This window comes from Pristis pectinata, chromosome 10, assembly GCF_009764475.1.
Source record: "Pristis pectinata isolate sPriPec2 chromosome 10, sPriPec2.1.pri, whole genome shotgun sequence".
In the NCBI taxonomy this organism is placed as follows: Eukaryota; Metazoa; Chordata; class Chondrichthyes; order Rhinopristiformes; family Pristidae; genus Pristis; species Pristis pectinata.
Genome location: NC_067414.1, coordinates 14,386,955 through 14,406,032, shown reverse-complemented (window position 1 = coordinate 14,406,032; position 19,078 = coordinate 14,386,955). Strand labels below are relative to the sequence as shown.

The following is a 19,078-nucleotide window of genomic DNA, read 5'->3' as shown; positions in this document are numbered from 1 at the left end:
CACTCATCCAGAGACAAGTTATCTAGCATTTCTCTCATCACTACTCTCATTGCATTTGAGACCCATGCTCAATGCCACGTGCACTCTTGACTTCTTTCTACAACAGCACCAACTCACTTCATCTCAGAGCTGTCCTGCTCCACAGTTCTACTTTATCCTTTGCTGCATTCAGTGTTTCAACAAACAAAAAAGAACAAGCACTTTCATTACTTCAAGTGAAACCATGAAAGTTCCTGTATGATCAAGCCAATTTTGTATCCTATTTACCAACTCACCACGGATCCCATGTGACTTAATCTTCTGGACCAGCCTACTACGAGACAACATCCACTGCCCTACCCTCATCAATCATTTTCGTCACTTCCTTAAAATATCATATTGGACTTTCGCTTTCTTGACATTTCCAGAGATAGTTACCGATAACCAGTGCAAGTCCACCGACTCCCACAGCTTTCTTCTTCCATCCTTCCTCCTATAGAGACAATTTCATTGCCCCATTTTCTCTGTCTCTATCTGTTCTGCTTTGTTTCTCCCTTCACTGAATGCTGCTTGACCCAATGAATGTTTCCAGCATTTTTTTCTTTTGTCAAAAGATTTTTCTTCTATTAGCTTCCTTCCACATTCTGTTATTTGCCAAAATAATATTTAAACTATTTGAGGGACAGTGAAAAAAGCACTATGGACCATTTGGTCTATTATCAGTTGAAAGGAAAAGTTATTTGGTACTTCATGCTTCATAGTTCATAAAGTAAGGGCTCCCCAAATTAGGGGTAGTGTGGATATTGGATTAAAGACCAACAAAATAAGAATTGGAATAAATGGGTGACAGGATGACGCTAATGAGGTGCCATATGTTGAGCCATAGCTATTTGCATTCTGAAATAGTACGGCAAGGAGATAGAGAGCTTAGTGGAATGGTGTCGTGACAAGAACCTTTCCCTCAATGTCAACAAAAGAGCTGGTCATTGACTTCAGGAAAGGGGGTGGTGTACGTGCTCCTGTCTACATCAATAGTGCTGAGGTCGAGAGGGTTGAGAGCTTCAAGTTCCTGGGAGTGAACATCACCCACAGCCTGTCCTGGTCAAATCACGTCGATGCCACTGTCAAGAAAGCTCACCAGCACCTCTACTTCCTCAGGAGGCTAAAGAAATTTGGTTTGCCCCCTTTGACTCTCACCAATTTTTACCGATGCACCATAGAAAGCATCCTATCTGGATGTATCATGGCTTGGTATGGCAACTGCTCTGCCCAGGACTGCAAAAAACTGCAGATTTGTGAACACAGCCAAGTGCATCACGGACACCAGCCTCCCCTCCTTGGCGAAGCAGCCAGCATAAGCAAAGACACCACCCACCCAGGACATTCTCTCTTCTCTCCTCTTCCATCAGATAGAAGATACAGGAGCCTGAGGACACGTACCACCAGACTTAAGGACAGCTTTTACTCCACTGTGATAAGACTATTGAACAGTTCCCTTATACAATGAGATGGACTATGACTTCATGATCTACCTTTTTGTGACCTTGCACGTTATTGCACTGCACTTTCTCTGTAGCTGTGACACTTTACTCTGTACTGTTATTGTTTTTACCTGTACTACATCAATGCATTCTGTACTAACTCAATGTAACTGCACTGTGTAATGAATTGACCTGTACGATCGGTATGCAAGACAAGTTTTTCACTGTACCTCGGTACAAGTGACAATAATAAACCAATATCAATAATAAAGTAATGATCCAAGTCTGCTGTTAGTACGAAGGTAGGAAGGAAGCAGAGCTGCGAGGACAAAACCAAAAGTTTACAAAGAGATGTAGACTATTGAAGAGAAAGGGAGCAGCTGGAATATAATGAGAGAAATTAGTAAATGTCGGTGGATCAACAGATCTGGGTGTGCCAGAAAGTGAAGTGCAGAAAACTAAACTATAGGTAAGACAAGCAATTAGGAAGATAAAAGGAATGCTGGCTTCTGTTGCAAGCAGGTTGAATTAGTGTTTTGCTGAGCTTATAGGGCTTTGGTGGGTCTGCAGTTTTGGTTTCATTGTCTAAGAAAGAATACAATATATTTGCCCCTGGAGGCAGCAAGCAGTAAATTTTCCAGACTGATCCCGAGGACGAGGGGAGCTGCCTATTTTGTAGGAAGAAATAGGGCAAGATGAGCCCAAGTCACTGGAGTTTGGAGAAGTGTGATCTCATTGAAACTTAAGACTATGAGGAGGATTATCAAAACAAAATCCCTCTGCCTGGGGAAACTGGGAATTAACAGCTTCAGAGTAAGTAGCTAGACATTTAGGACTAAGATGAGAAATTTCTTCACCAAGAGGCTCTTGAATCTTTAGAATTCTTTACTTCAGTGAGCTGAGGATGCTGGTCATCAAGTATATTCAATGCAGAGAAAAGATTTTTGGACATTAAAGTATCAAAGGATGTAATGATTGGGCAGGAAAGTGGACAAGGTACAGGATCTGCCATGATCTCTATGAATGGCAGAGCATGCTTTGGGGTCGAAATGGCTTACTCCTGTTCTGATTTTGTGTGTTCGGAAGTGACAAATTTTAGGTTGCTTGTCCAATACTTCAGCAATGCCATGTTATTTACTCAACTTTTTCCAAAGGCAACATATTTTGGAACACACCAATAAATGCAGCTTGTGGATCCACATCCACCAGAAAACATCAGCACTTTCTAGAGGGGAAAATACAAATGGAGAATAATTAATAAGAAATATAGAAAGGATGAACATCTGCAGAAGAAATGGACCAGGAGAGAATAAAAAGGAAATAAAGTCTTCACAACCCTTTAATATCTTTCAATCCTATTTGCAAATACTAAGTCTTTAGTAGGGTCAATTAATTCCCAAGGTTATAACTGGTGAATTCTGCCTCAATTTCTCAGTTCCAACACTACTGCTATGGACACGGTGAGATTCTTTCAGGTAACGAATCAATTTGGGGCAGGGGAAGAAAGCTAGGAAAGAAGACATTGCAAGTTTATGTGGGATGCAATATTAGTATTACAAGGTGAAAGAATTATGTAAAAAGGAAACAAGGGGAACATTGAGCCTTAGAAGTGTTTTTTTGCTATATCTAAAGGCTTTTGTACTGCTGCTGCAAAACAAATTTCACGTCATGTAAGAGTGGTAATAAATTTGATTCTGAACTGAAGCGCTCTTATGAAATTAAAACACAATGAATCAGGTCAGTAGGGTAGCCCCAGTATTATGAATGCAACTCAAGTTTAATGATCCTGCTAGTTGCTTAAGTAAGATTGTACAATTAAAAGATCACACCCCCCACCCATGCCCCAATAAACACAAATGCTAAAAAACATACTTACATTTTCAGTTGTTTTAAGCAATTCATTTTGGGTAACACCCACCATAGAATTTCAAACAGAGAAACATTGTTTTCTTTGTGTTTACTGAAACCAATGAGATATTGTGCTCTGCTAGTATTAAGTTCAGTGATACTTGTGAAATCCTACTACCCTCCTACGTAAACAGAGATTGGAAAATATGGGGGGTGGGGGGCGGGGGGGAGCAAGAAAGACATCAGCTGTAATTACCAGCCCATCCTTACTGATATTGTTGTATGTCTCACTCAGAGCAATCCAAGATACATGGCAGTCATTTAAGGATTCAACATATAGTAACTTTCATGCACATAGTCAAATCAGTCACAAGCAACGGTTAACATTTGCTGAGACGCTGAATAATTTATAACACAAATCGACATTTGCTCAAAAGGATCAACTGCAGAGCGACAATCTTACTTATTGTGGGAGTGTAACTATTAAGCATCTATTGTAATGAATGCAAACTTCTGTGTCACGCTTCCAATGCTAAACAGGGAGAACAAGTCATTAAGTCAGTATATTTTCTGGCTCTGTATGATGTACACACCAATTTTTATTCCGGTTTAGCATGACTGTCATCAACCCAGCTTAATTTTTCTCCAGTTCCCTGGTGATCAGATGGCACAGATGAATTTACATGTAGGTAGCTGCCCTGCCGTGCAGCACGGTTCATTACAATCCCAGATGATCCTCTATGAGATTCCCTTACAAGTTTGTGGACTTGACTGGTGCAATGGCACTTTCAAACAATTGGACTACAGGGTTTCAATTCCCACCAACAGTATCGAGATCTACATGGATTAACTAACAAGTTTGTTTCTGAATTGAGCCTAATCAACAGAAGGCAAGAAATTCTTGACCTTTCAAGGTGTCACTTGAAATAATGAAAGTGCTGGTTGTTTTTTTCTCTGTGAATACAGCTAAGTAATTTACTCAAGAGTTTACAACTTCACAGATTCTTTGACATCTTTCACAAGAAGACAGCAAGAATACCCTTTGAAGTGTGAAAACTTGCCCTCATGCTGAGCTTTTCACACTCCATTGCTTATTGCACTCGTCATGAAAGGAATATTCAATGATTGGCTCAAAATGTTATCTAACAGTGTCTTCATGATCAGATCTTATTATTCGAAACCAATGCAAAAGAAACAACCTAGTTGACCGCAAGCCATTTCTAAGACTTAACAGTTGTGTAGAGTATAGAGAAATATTCTTTCATGGCTTGACCCAGTTGATTTAGAATGCCCAGATTAACTGAAAACACTAAACAAGGCACTGACATTTCAAATTAAACTAAGATGATTTCCATAAATAAAACCTAATATTTTGTTTTTAATTTTTTTCCTGGTGTTATAACAAGCAACAAGTGTTTGAATCCTGCCAAGCAATAAAAAAATAGTTTATACATCTGCTGAATTTCTTCAGCAAAATTTATTTTCTTAATGTTTCAAAAGCAGAGCTGCCAAACTGATAATTAAAACACTGGAAAAAGTGCCTTACTTCAAGTTACTGAGGAATAGTGATAAACAAAGTATGATTTATAATTAAAGTGCAAACTCATTCAAACTGGCTGTCTGTTGGCATCACTCTTGCCTCTGACTTGGGGTCTTGGTTTCCAGCTTCACATCAGAGAATGAACCACTAAAATCTAGGTCAACATTTCAGTGTAGGACTTGGGAAGGGCTGCTGAGCCACAGATGCCATCTTATGGACGACACTAAAATCAAGATCTTGGCTGCTTTCTCAGGAATGTGCATGCACAAAAATCCAAAGGCACTGTTTCAGAGAACACCAGGGGGGTTATCCGTGGAGACCTAGCCAATATGAAATGACAAACATTTGAATTATTTTATGAATATCAAGATCCAAGACACCACAGGTTCAACAATCAAAATGGGTCGAGTGTGCTTTATAATGAGACTATTCGCATACCACAAAGTATTAAATAAAAATACAACATCTTATTGGTTCCTTGAAAATTAAACAAGTTACTACATAGTCAATATTCACTAGCTCTGAATACACTTTGATACGTGCAAGAAGTGAAACTTTAAGGTGTATCTCTCCCCCATTCCCTGACTTGATGCATTCCTGTATATGACAGATACATTATTGGGGGGGGTGGGGGCGGTGTTGCGGAGGTTGCATTCCCAGAAAACCATCTGTATCATAATTTTCCATAACACAAAGCCACATGATGTGCGCATGTATCAAGAAATTCAAGTTGTGAAAATAATTGATAAAACGCTCTTTCTTGCCACTGTTGTAAATGCTCTTTGAGACCACACTTAAGAGTATTGTGTTCATTTCTGGTCACCTCATTATAGGAAGGATGTGGGAGCTTTAGAGAGGGTGCAGAAGAGATTTACCAGGATGCTGCCTGGATTAGAGAATATGTTTTATGAGGAAAGGTTGAGCGAGCTAGGGCTTTTCTCTTTGGAGTGACAGGATGAGAGGCGACTTGATAGAAGTGTATAAGATTATGAGAGGCATAGATAGAATGGACAGCCAGCACCTTTTCCCCATGGTGACAATGGCCAATATCAGAGGACATGAGTTTAAGGTCAGAGGAGGAATGTTTAGGAGAGATGCCAGAGGTAGGTTTTTTTTTTAAACACAGAAAGTAGTGAGTGCCTGGAACGCATTGCCAGGGCTGGTGGTAGAGGCTGATACAATAGGGACATTTGAGAGAGTATTAGATAGGCACTTGGATGTAAGGAAAATGGAGAGTTATGGGCAGTGTAGGAGGGAAAGGTTAGATTGATCATGGAGTAGGTGTTTATATAGATCGGCATAACATCATGGGCCGAAGAGCCTCCGCTGTGTTGTACTGTTCTATGTTCTCTATGAATTCCAGGTCAGCAGATTTTTATTCTGCACCTCAGCTTTGTGAATTCCATAAGGGCAAATCTGCTGTAACATGGGGGTCACCTGTAGTCCTCTTTTCACTGAGAACATCTTTACCATTACTGTGGAATATCAAGGCAAACTCCCCAAATACTGGTTTGTAAGGATTTTATGGTAGCATACATTAACTATACAATCACAAAACTTAAACTGGCAGGCAATGAAGCAGAACTCCAGAGTTCTGGTCAGCATAGGCAAGACAATGGCTCCAGTGTCTCCTGATCGAGTCAGTTCTACCAATAATCAGTGTCAGTGTGTATATACCAGGTATTACATATCCAATTTCAAACTGCAGTTGTATCAGAGATGCCATCTTTTGGTTACTTTGCTAATTTCAGGTCAAATCAATTTCCTCAGTTGACTTTGGGTTCTAACTTGCAGTTTGGAAAGAATGGGCTGCAGGACATGGAGAGGAGGGAATAAAAAGTATGAAGTGTTCACTTTGTTGATGTTAGGTATAGTTCTTCAGGTTCAGTACAGAAGTCCCTTGAGACAATAGGCACCATGAACTCACAAATTAGAAGCACCAACCTCTATTCTTACTCTGTATTAATTAGATATCTTTAGAATATTTTGTGTATACAACTCTGGATAATTAAAAATCTGTGAGTGTAACCTAATCACAAGGCAGGATGCACCATGAGATACTTGATACATTAGAGCTTTTAGAGAACCTGGTCGGCAGACAATGTGAGGAGAGATGAGGAAGATGGATTTGGGCAGCAAATTATAAGTCACTAGACTTGGAAAATGGGAACCTGATATTGGTAAGGTAACACAGTTCATGCCCCCACCAAAGTGCAGAGCGTTGTGAAGATCAGGGAGGACAAGAAGGCTGGACCAAAACAAACCAGTCAGCTGAAAAATAGTTACAGCCATCTATCATTACTTACTAGTTGTCAGTCACTGTGTCTGTCTCATTGTGGATAAACATCAGTGCATTCTGACAGATGGGGAGATTTTTGTCAGCAATTGCCCCTGTATCCTGGTATTGATTGAATAAAGGCGTGTTATAGCTCTATCTCCAAACTCTGATCAGTCTTTGATTCACAACACTGGCGGTGGGCCCAACAAGCAACAATGATGAAAATGTTGGTTGAAAGGATACCAGGCTGGCAAACCAAAGGTTCCAAGCTCAGATGCTTCTGTGGTAAACTGCAGAGCAACAATTCAGGATTCTTGTCATTTACACGATGCTATCAAGAAAATGGGCCACAAGAGATTTGGAATTCTCATTTAAAAACCACAGCTGGACCGCTAGAGTACCTTGTTGAGGATATCAACCACAAAAATATTTTTGAACTGCCATTGCTCTTGGAATGTCAGAAATGTGACAACCAACTTGTAAACAGCAAGCTCCCATGAACACCAATGAGATAATTTATCCATTTTTGCTGACGTTGATGAGAGATAAATATTGAGCAGGACACCTGGGATAATGGCCTTATCACCTTCAAAACTGTTCCCTGGAACATTTTACTTCCACTGGAGAATGGGACAGTGGCTTTGGCAATAATGCCACATCTAAAACATGGTACTTCCAGCAAAGCACCAGTCCCTCAACACTGCAGTGGAATGCCAGCTGAAATTTCTCTGCTCAGTTCCTAGGTGGGGACTTGAATTCACAACCCAATTCAAAAGCAAATGCACTTCCCACTGAACTGAAAAACACACATCAAGCAACATGTTTGGTCAGCACACCTTGATATAGTGGTATTCTTTATTCTTTTATCTGCTGGTATTGGATAGGGGTTTTCCCTTTTTGTTCCTCTCAGACTGAAATGAAATTTGAGATGACGGACAATCTCTGCAGCATAGGCAAGCATTTTCCCTCACTCAAACACAGGCATCAGTCACACCCTCCACCAGAGTCTTGCCAATGATTGTACTGTGTGGAAAATACATTTGATACACTTGTGATGTGGCTTTATTACTGCGGTTTTCCAAATATTTGCTGCATTATTTAATTTCTATGTGATTCAATTTTCAGTGCATTTATCTTATTTAGCCACACCAAGAACAGAATGTTTTATATTTTTTGGTGAAGCAGATGTGAAGTATCATAGTAAAAGTCCAACAACTTAATTGCGGCACTTGTAATTTTCATTCAAGTGGTAGGAAGATCTTGGCAAATATAATAATACAAAAGAAAAAGTAGCAAGTACTTTCCAAATCCACATCAGTGTGGGTCATCTACAGAGTATAACAGAGTCATAGTAATGCAGCATGGAAACAGGCCCTTTGGCCCTACTCGATCCTCAGGGATGGGGTTATGGAATACCTAGAGGCGCAAGGCAAGATAGGTCCTAGCCAACATGGTTTTGTGAAGGGAAGATCCTGCCTGACCAACCTATTGGAGTTTTTTGAAGAAATCACAGGTAGGGCGGATAAGGGAGAGGTGGTAGATGTTGTGTATTTACACTTTCAAAAGGCCTTCGACAAGGTGCCGCATAAGGGACTGATTAATAAGATGAGAGGTCATGGAATTACAGGTAGGATAACAGAATGGGTGGAGCATTGGCTGACTGGCAGGAAGCAAAGGGTGGGAATAGAAGGATCTTGTTCTGGTTGGCTACCGGTTACTAGTGGTGTTCTGCAGGGGTCGGTGTTGGGGCTGCTTCTTTTTACCTTGTACATTAACGATTTGGATGATGGAATAAATGGTTTTGTGGCTAAGTTTGTGGATGACACCAAGATAGGTGGAGGAGTAGAGAGTATTGAGGAGACAGGAAGGTTGCAGAGAGACCTAGATAGTTTAGGAGAATGGGCAAGGAAATAGCAGATGAGATTCAATGTTGAGAAATGTGCAGTTGTACACTTTGGAAACAGAAATAAACGGGCAGATTATTATCTAGAAGGAGAGAAAATTCAAAGTACAAAAGTACAAAGGGACTTGGGGGTACTGGTGCAGGATACCTTAAAGGTTAACCACCAGGTCGGATCGGTGATAAAGAAAGCGAATGCTATGTTGGCATTCACTTCGAGAGGTATAGTGTATAAAAGTAAGGAAGTGTTGATGAGGCTCTGTGGGGCACTAGTGAGGCCTCATTTGGAATACTGTGCACAGTTTTGGGCCCCATATCTTAGGAAAGATGTGCTGATGTTGGAGAGGGTTCAGAGGAGATTTACGAAGATGATTCCCGGAATAATGAGCGTTTGTCGGCTCTTGGACTGTACTTACTGGAGTACAGAAGAATGAGGGGGGACCACACAGAGACATTTAAAATGTTGAAAGGACTGGACAAAGTAGATGTGGTCAAGCTGTTACCCTTGGTGGGTGAGTCCGGGACCAGAGGGCACAATCTTAGAATTAGAGGGTACAGGTTTAAAACAGAGATGAGGAGAAATTTCTTTAGCCAGAGGGTGGTGAATTTGTGGAATTCCTTGCCACGTACAGCAGTGGAGGCCAGATCATTGGAGGCATTTAAGGAAGAGATAGATAGATATCTAAATAGTCGGGGTATCAAGGGATAAGGCCGAAAATTGGGGTTAGGTTTTTTTTGCCCCCCTCCCCCCCAATTTCTCATTTCTTTTTTCCTTTTCTTTGGAGCAGACTTGATGGACCGAATGGCCTACTTCTGCTCCCTTGTCTTGTGATCGTCCATGCCGACCACGGTGCCCATCAAGCCAGTCCCATTTGCCCATGTTTGGCCCATATCCCACTCAACCCCTCCTATCCATGTACTCGTCCAAATTTTTAAAATGTTGTTATTATACTTGCCTCAATCACTTTTTCTGGCAGCTCATTCCATATACCCACTACCCACTGCGTGAAGTTGCCACTCGGGTCCCTTTTAAATCGTTCACCTCTCACTTTAAACCTATGCCCTGAAGTATATGGTTCCCCTTCCCTGGGAGAAAAGAAACTATGTGCATTCAGCTTATCTACACCCCTCAAGACTTGAGACACCTCTTTAAGGCCATTCCTCAATCTCTTACCTTCTGAGGAATCAAGTCCTAGCCTGGCCAACCTCTCCCTATAACTCAGGCCCTCGAGTCCTGGCAGCATCCTTGTAAATCTTCTCTGCACTCTTTTCAGTTTAATGATGTCTTTCCAATAACAGGGCAACCAAAACTGTACACAGTACTCCAAGTACGAATCAAATAATGGATGCATTTAGCTATTTTAGTCACATGGATCAGGAGGTAGGAGGGGCTTGCATTTATTCCTTACAAGCATCTTCATGTATCGCCAATGCTCTCACCTAGGATGTAAAATTTTGTCGTCAGTTATGCAGCAGAATGTAATAATGATTTATGCATGAGATATCTATTTTTGTGTGAAGGGAACAGTGATGGCCAGGGGGATATGAGCAACCTCTACCAGCCTTTTGCATGTGGAACCGTTTCTTAAATTCCCTCCTGAAACACCTGGCTCTAATTTTTAGATTAGGTCGCCGATTGTTAGAGGCCCCAACCCGTAGAACTAGGCTTTTTCTATCCACTCACCAGTTCTCAATATTATCTTGAAAATGTCAACTTAATCATCACAACCGTGGTTTATCTAGATGATGAGATTTTTATAAAATAAAGGGCTCAAAGGGTTAAAAATTCAGGGCAAGAGCCGTGGAAAGCTTAAAAGTGCTGAAACAGATGGTGTACAGAAGTAAAGGTATGGACACACAATATTAGGATAACAGGATGTGTAAAGAATGAATAACAAGTCTTTGTTTGGTAAGAACTTGTCAGCAAGCGGTTGTAGATGTCCTTGTAGCCAAGGATAACATGTAGTACAAATTAAGAAGTAACACTGGAGACAGTGTAGACCACCACGGAATGTGAACACCCCCATTTCCCACGTACTCAAACTGTATAAATCTGTTAGCTAATCAATGTACAGACAGACTCCCTTGGACTCTGACCAGCTGTAGCCAACAGTGAGTCGGGGTAACAACGGGGTTCTTTATCTCTGCAGAGAAATGAAGAATTTTGGTCCTGAAAATGTTTCTGAGTGATTTCAGCTTATAGTAATTAAGAATTTGGCGATAACCGTGCCCCTTGTAGATTTAACCCTTGGGAATTGGATATTATTACAATATATTTCTGCTGCAGTTGCTCCAAGGCCACTAATAAAAGCGGAGACACAAGAGAATGCAGATGGTGGAATCTGGAGCAACAAACGATCTGCTGGAGGAACTCAGCAGCAGGTCGAGCAGCATCTGCAGGGGGAAAGGAATTGTCGATGTTTCTGGTCGAAGCCCTGCATCAGGCCTGAGAGTGGAGAGGGGAGATGGCCAGTATAAAGGAGACAGGAGCCGAAGGTTATTGCTGGACTGTGGAGGGGTGAAAGATGACAGGCAGGTTGCGCCAGGTAGGGGAGGCGACAGGGGTGGAGCTGGGAGACAGTGGCAGGTGGGGTGATGTGGGTGGAGGGGAGTGTGAAAGTTAGAGACAGCTGCTGGAGGGAGATAAGCAGGAATACAGAGCTACCAGTGCTGGAATCTGATAAGTAAAAGAAGTGATAATGGAAACCATTAGGGGAGAAATGAATGGCAGATGGAACTGAAACGGTGGGGGGGGGGGTTGCTGTGGGTGAACTGTGTGCGTAGTGGGTGGATGAACCAAGAGGGCAAAGGGGTTGGAGGGTTAGGGAGGCTGGGAAAGGGGACAAAAATGGGAGGACCGGAGGAAGATCAGAAGGGCGAGGGGGAGAGAAAGGGGGAAAACCCACAAGAGGGGAGGGCTACCTAAAATTACAAAGCTCAATGTTCATGCTAAGGTGCGATGCCCCCAATTGCTCTCAGCATACCAAGTGTGGTCTGGCGTTGTGCAGTTGTAAAATGACTTCCAGCTTGTATTCTAGACCGCTAGATTAAAAAGCTACCATTCCATTCTCTGCACCTGTACATGGCAAATTTAATGCATAAATAATGCTATGGGACATATAATGTCAACCCGAACCACTGGAAATTTTAAAAAGGACCTTGGTTTAATCTCTTATTCAAAGAACCGTATCTCTTGTCTATTTATATTTTGTAATCAGGGCCTGGAATGAGATTTGGACCTACAACCTTAGTAAACGTGCTACTCACTGACCCACAGCTAAGACTAAGATACAAGAGAACAGAATTTAGTGGAATGGAAGGATAGGAAGCAAACATTATGGACCCTTTTCTGTGAAACTGGGTGTAAGTAAAGGGCTCCTATGGGAAGAAAATAATTGTGACCCAAGATGTAGGAAGTAGATACCTGGAACTACTGACGTCATTATTTCTCTTGAAAAATAATCATTTTCATCGCTGAAAATTTTATGTTATTCTTTGTTTCAAGGTTACAAGTAAATATTTACTTGAGCCAGGTATGGCCCAAGAGTAGGCTGCAATTAGTGCCTCAAAGACAACTACTGTCACAATGATAAAGTTGATCATGGGGGAAACCGACTATTTGTCTGGGCAGCTATTGTTGGTTCAAGTTAGTCCTCACACAATAATGATGAGTCCCACAAAGGGAACATTTTGTTTAACACAATATTCCTTTTTACTGTGAAGCAGATTACATTGTTGCCCTATTTGGGTGTCAGGTTTCTGTTTAATCGTTTTGTATGGCTATATAGCCTTTTTCCCAACTGCTTTCTAAAATGCAGTAACAGCGTAATCAGCAATATTTTCAAGGACTTTAAAAAGGCTGATTCTCCAGTGACACAGAATATATTCCCATCCCTTGGATGCACTGATAAATGTATTCCATTTGAACTTTTTATAATTGCTCCAATTTTAAACCAGTATAGTAAATGAAGTGGAGACTTATGCAGTCCCTATTATTCCAATAATGGCATTTGAATAACTTGGACAGTTCTCTGCATGCCTCTCAAAACGACCTAAGTGGCTACAGAATGCTGATGTCACCAGCACACGGTGTTCAATTCGTGTACTAGCACTTTAAATGACAAGTATTACAATATGAAGAACAATCTAGATGCACTGAAAGACAATTACAAAAAAATCCTCATCACTTCCAGAGTCTAATCAAACCAGAATATTACAAAAAAAATCTAGATGGACTCTTACGGATGTGTTTCTGGGAAGATGATGACTATAAATAGGACCAAATGATCTAAAGGTCATTTTCCAGTTTGCAGAATTTTTCTCTCAACTATTGGTCTACAAAGGAACCAACTGCAGATTTGTATGATAATGAGTAATGGCATCGGTTTTGTAGAATGAAATACAAGTAAAATGCAGTATGTGGCAAGAAATAAACCAGATAATTATCAGAAAAAAGGAAAGACTTGCATTTATATGGCAGCTTTAAAGACCTCAAATCCCCCGCCAGCACTTTCTAGCCAATTAAGTGCATCTTTTGAAGTACTGTTAATGTCAGAATCATGACAGTCAATTTGCACTCTGCAAGATCCACAAAGAGTAATAAAACATTGACCAGAAAATCTATTTTCAGTAGTGTTGGCTGAGAGGTAAATACACATCACTCCAAAGAGAAATTTCCTGCTCTTCAAAATAATACCATTGGATCTTCTACATCCTCCTGAGCAGGCAGATGGGGCCTCAGCTTAATGACTTCGCCAAAAATCAGCACCTCTGTAGCCTTCCCTCAACACTACACTGCAATTGTCAGGCTGAACTCTGTGTGTCTGTGATGTGAACCCAAAGCTACCTGACTGAGAAAGGAAGTCATTAACCATTCAGCAGTTAAGATAAATCTCAAAAATATATTCACTGAAAGAAAATGAGGTCTCATCATTTCACTCAATTGATGTAATTTCTGCAAGGTTCTCCAACAGGTATTTTCTGCCTGTACAGTGAGAAACGAAGACTGAGGAAGTGTGACAAGAGGGCATTTTTGGTCATAGTAAACCATTAAGGAGGGAAGTGAAAAGGAACATGGCAGTGGTAGGGAACAGCATTGTCGTAGGGATGGATACTGTTCTTTGGAGTCATGAGCACAGGTCCTCAAGACTGTGTTGCTTGCCCAGAGCCTCGGTTAAGGCATCCCCTCGCATCCGGAACAGAACTTGGAGTGTGCCGTGGAGGCTCCAGTTACGATGGTCTATGCAGAAAGCAACAACATGGGTAGATCCAAGAAAGATTCCTACTGAGGGAGCTTGAGGCACTAGGTTCCAAATAAACCAGCAGAATCCCAAGGTAATAATCGCCGAATTGTAGATTACAACAAACTTAAAATTAAAGGTGTTTACTCTGAATGTACAATGCATTTGTAACAGGATAAACGAATTAGTGGCACAAATAGAGATAAGCGAGTACAATCTAATAGCCACTAAAGGCACAATTACAAAGTGAACAAGGCTGGGTACTGAATATTGCACGGTACTTGACATTTTGTAAAGATAAGCAGAAATATAGAAGGAGAACAGTGAGAAAGGATGTTGGCTCGTAAGATTAGGAAATATAATCAGTCTGTGAGGAGATAAAGAATAATAAATGGCAGTAAACAATGATGGGAGGAGTCGGTACGCTCACCGTAACAGTAGGACAGATTGGGTTCACTTTGCACTGTTGCGGGGGACTAGAATAAACTGGAAGGCCAGCCCAAGCTGCTCCAGGACAATAGCAACATCAACATCTATCTGACAATGTGGAAAACTGCCCAAGTATGTCATCTCCACAAAAAGAGCAGGACAAATCCAATCCAGCTAATTACCATCCAGTCAGTCTATACTCAATCCGCAGCAAAATGATGAAAGGTGCTGTCAACAATGCTATCAAGTGGCACTTACTCATGAATAACTTGCTCACTGATGCCCAGTTTAGATTTTTAACCGCAGACCTTGTCACAGCTTTGGTCCAAGCATGGACAAAAAAAACTGAATTTCAGAGGCGAGGTGAGAACGATGGCCCTTTACATCAATACAACATTTGAATGACTGTGGTATCAAGATGCCCGGGTAAAACTGAAGTCAATGGGCATCAAATGAGAAACATTCCAGTGGCTGGAGTCATACCTTGCACAAAGGTAAATGAAAGCATCATCACCACCTTCTCAAGTGCAATTACAGGTGGGCAACAAATCCTGGCTTTTCCAATAAGATCCCAAAAAATGAATAAAGATAAAAAGATTAGGTAAACAATTGAACACAAGGCTGAACAACTCCACCCACTCCTACCCCTGCCCACCAACCCCCCCCCCCCCCAAGGTAAAGATGGTAACTTGTATCTTAGGCTCTGAAAAGAAGCAGGGAGTGGGAATGTATTGATTGCCATTTTACAAAATTCCACAGATTTTGGAACTGTCGCTGAGGATTGGAAAACAGGAAGTATAATATCGTTAATTAGGAAAGGAAGTAGACAGAAAAGGAGGAACTGGAGGCCAGTTAGTCTAGCATCAGTGTTAGGAAGTGCTAGAACCTATTAAGATGATAATAGAGCACTTAGAAAAGCATAACATGATTACCCAGAGTGAACATGACTTTATGAAAGAGAAATCATGTTTAGCAAATTAAATGTCTTTAAGGAAGTAACCAGCAGTGGATTTCCAAAAAGCCTTCAGTAAGGTGTCTCAAAAAGTGCTGCACAAAATAAGGCCTCGTGCATATGGGGGAACATACCAGAATGTATCTGGGACTGGTTGACAGACAGAAAACAGAGTAGGGATAAACAGATCATTGTCAAGTTAGCAAGTTGTAAGTGGCTGATTATTCCTTGCACAGTATTGATCGAGAAAAGGGCAAAGAATCTTGGAAGGGTGGCAATTATCTGTTCATTCACCACACCATGGGAGGCCTGGCCTTTTAATAGTCCATTAAAGCCCTCATGATCTCCTGGTGGCCTTTACCTCCAACATGAAAAGTAAAGCAACCTTTGCTACCTTGAAGCCTGAAGCTGTTGTGACGAACACATGCCCCAAAATAACCTCAACTCATCCATGTAAAACACCTGTTCAGAAAATTACCTGCTTTCCTTGATAATTCATTTTAGCTCCTTTGGAAAAGCTTCCGTCACCACGGTTTCTTCACTTGCTACCTCCCCAGCAAGATATTACACAAGTTGCACACTTCTTGAAATGCTCAAACCAGCTGATCTTGAATGTTTCAGCACCTTCAGAAGATCCATTGTCCTCCTTGCATTCTTTCAAGTCTGACAAGATTAATCTCACTTTTTCCTGGATCAAACTCAGGGACACGTAACATTGATTCGGAGCCTCTAACCACATGCTTAATATTTCTGTTCTCTCCATCATAATATCTCTGGCCTTTGTAACATATGATGTACGTCCAGGGATAACAATCTCTATAATCAGTAAAGGTTTATTTCCAATAGCCAATTGTGCCATTGGCCATTAATGTCAATAGGCTTGGTTTATTGCAATAAGTACTCATGTCAATGGTATTATGAACAAAAGTCTATTTCAGCACAGCTATCAGTCAAGTCAATAGTGATCCTTGTTGACAGAGCTGCACCTGGGATTTCAATTGCTGCTTATTGCTGATATCAATAAACTCTTTCTCTTTCAAACTCCAAGACCAAGGGCTCAGCACCCTCCCCTGCAACTGGATCCTTGACTTTCAGACCAACAGACCGCAATCAGTGAGGACAGGCAGCAACACCTTGGCCATGATTATCCTCAACACTGGTGCCCCACAAGGCTTCATCCTCAGCCCCCTACTTTACTCCCTGTACAATCACAACTGTGTGGCCAGATTCTGCTCTAACTCCACCTACAAGTTTGCAGGTGACACCACTGTAGTGGGCCGGATCTCAAACATCGATGAGTCTGGGTACAGGAATGAGATAGAGGGCCTAGTGGCATGTTGTTGAGACGACAACCTTTCCCTCAATGTCAGCAAAGCAAAAGAGCTGGTCATGGACTTCAGGCAGCAGGTGAATCAATGGTGCTGAGGTGGAGATGGCTGAGAGCTTCAAGTTTCCAGGTGTAAATATCACCAACAACTTGTCCTAGTCCAGCCACGTAAACATTATGGCCAAGAAAGTACACCATGCCTCTTCTTCCTCATAAGGCTAACTATATTCAGCATGTCCCCAATGACCTCACCAATTTTTACAGATATACCATTGAAAGCATCCTATCAGGATGCATCACAGGCAACTGCTCTGCTCAAGACCGCAAGAAAATGCGGAGAGTTGTGAATGCAGCCCAGTGTATCGTGGAAACCAGCCTCCCCTCCGTTGCCTCTGTCTACACTTCATGCTGCCTCAGGAAAGCAGTAAACATAGTCAAGGACCCCTCCCACCCCAGTCATTCTCTCTTCTCTCCCCTTCCATCATGCAGAAGATACAAAGCTTGAGAACACGTACCATCAGGCCCAAGGACACTTCTATCCTGCTGTTATTAGACTTCTTGTACAAAAAAAGATGAACTCTTGATCTCTCAATCCACCTCGTACTGGCCCTTGCACGCCACTTTCTCTGTAATTGTATACTGTATTCTGTTATTGTTTTAGTTTTGTACTACCTCGATGTACTTGTGTATGAAATGATCTGTCTGGATGACATGAAAACAAAAGCTTTTCACTGTATCTCAGTACATATGACAATAATAAACCAATTACCAACATAAAGGACTGTTTGTTAAAATGTGAAAAGCTTTGTGAATTAAAAATATATGCCAAGAGTCAATTGCATTATATCAAAAATTTGTAAATAAAATGTTCATAAATCAAAAGGATATTTGTAGAAGGGAAGAGGGTAAGGAGGGTAAGGAGGAAACTGGACAGAAAAAAGGAATTGAGGCCAAAGATCTGACCAGCTCAATCTGACAAGGGGTCTCATGGCCTTCTCTTCCTTTTTTTTAACCCTTACGATTTTTACGTTATACTGTAAACCTTGACACTGTTAAATGCAGTGGCTTTATTATTTGAACTACGAAAAGATTGGTCCTTCCTTTCAGATCACTTCAATAGCTAGCTTTATCTTCAATTATGAAATCTTGGATATTTTGCACATTAATCTGTGATATGGAATGGTTAGAAATGGTTTTAAATAACATCTCCTTGTACTAATCTCCCAAGGTGGATATTTTCTTGGCTGCTTCACAAAAACTAAAGGACTAAACAAAAAAAATCCAATCACCATCGAAGGTTTTAATGATGACATTTCCCGCACGTCAATTACTGCCCCCACCTTACCAGACAGAACAGAGATTGAGTTTGCTTGGTCCTCATCTTTCACCTCACTAGCCTCCACATCCAGCATATCAACCTTCACCATTTCTGCCAGCTCCAAAGTGATTCCACCACCAGCCACATCTTCCCCTTCACCCCCCCCACCCCCCACTTCTACTTTCCATACAGACCACTCTCTCTGTGACTCCGTGGTCCACTCATCCCTTCCCACCCACCCCTCCCTGTCCCCTGGCATTTTCCCCCGCAACTGAAGGAGATGCAACACTTGTCCCTACACCACCTTCCTCACCTCCATCCAGGGCCCTTCCAGGTGATGCAGAGATTTGCATCCACCTCCTTCAACCTGGTCTATTGAATTTGGTGCACATGATGTGGTCACCTCTACATTAGTGAGACCAAGTGTAGACTAGGCGACCGTTTTTCAGAGCACCTGTGCCCTCACCGTAACAGCCACCCTGAGCTTCCAGTTGCCTATGATTTCACCTCCCTTTCCCATACCCGCTCTCAGCCTTCTACACTGTCATGCTGAGGCCAAACGCAAACTGGAACAGTACCTCGTATTCCGCTTGGGTAGTCTACTGCACAATGGTACCGACATTGAATTTTCCGACTTCAGGTAAACCACTCCCCTTGTGTTCCTTTCCCACTCTCACAAGTCCACCCAGGTTCCCTCTCCCTCTGTTCACCTTTTCTATCCCTCACCCCTCATTATAAGACTTGTTACCCTCCTCCCATCTAGTTCCACCTGCCCATCGCCGATCT

At 41.6% G+C, this 19,078-nt stretch overlaps 1 protein-coding gene across 1 annotated transcript in view; it reads right to left on the bottom strand.

The window, feature by feature from the left end:
- The window catches only part of prim2 (DNA primase subunit 2), a 230,504-nt gene that overhangs the window by 54,872 nt on the left and 156,554 nt on the right, over positions 1-19,078 (bottom strand). The gene's annotated exons all lie outside the window — the stretch shown is intronic.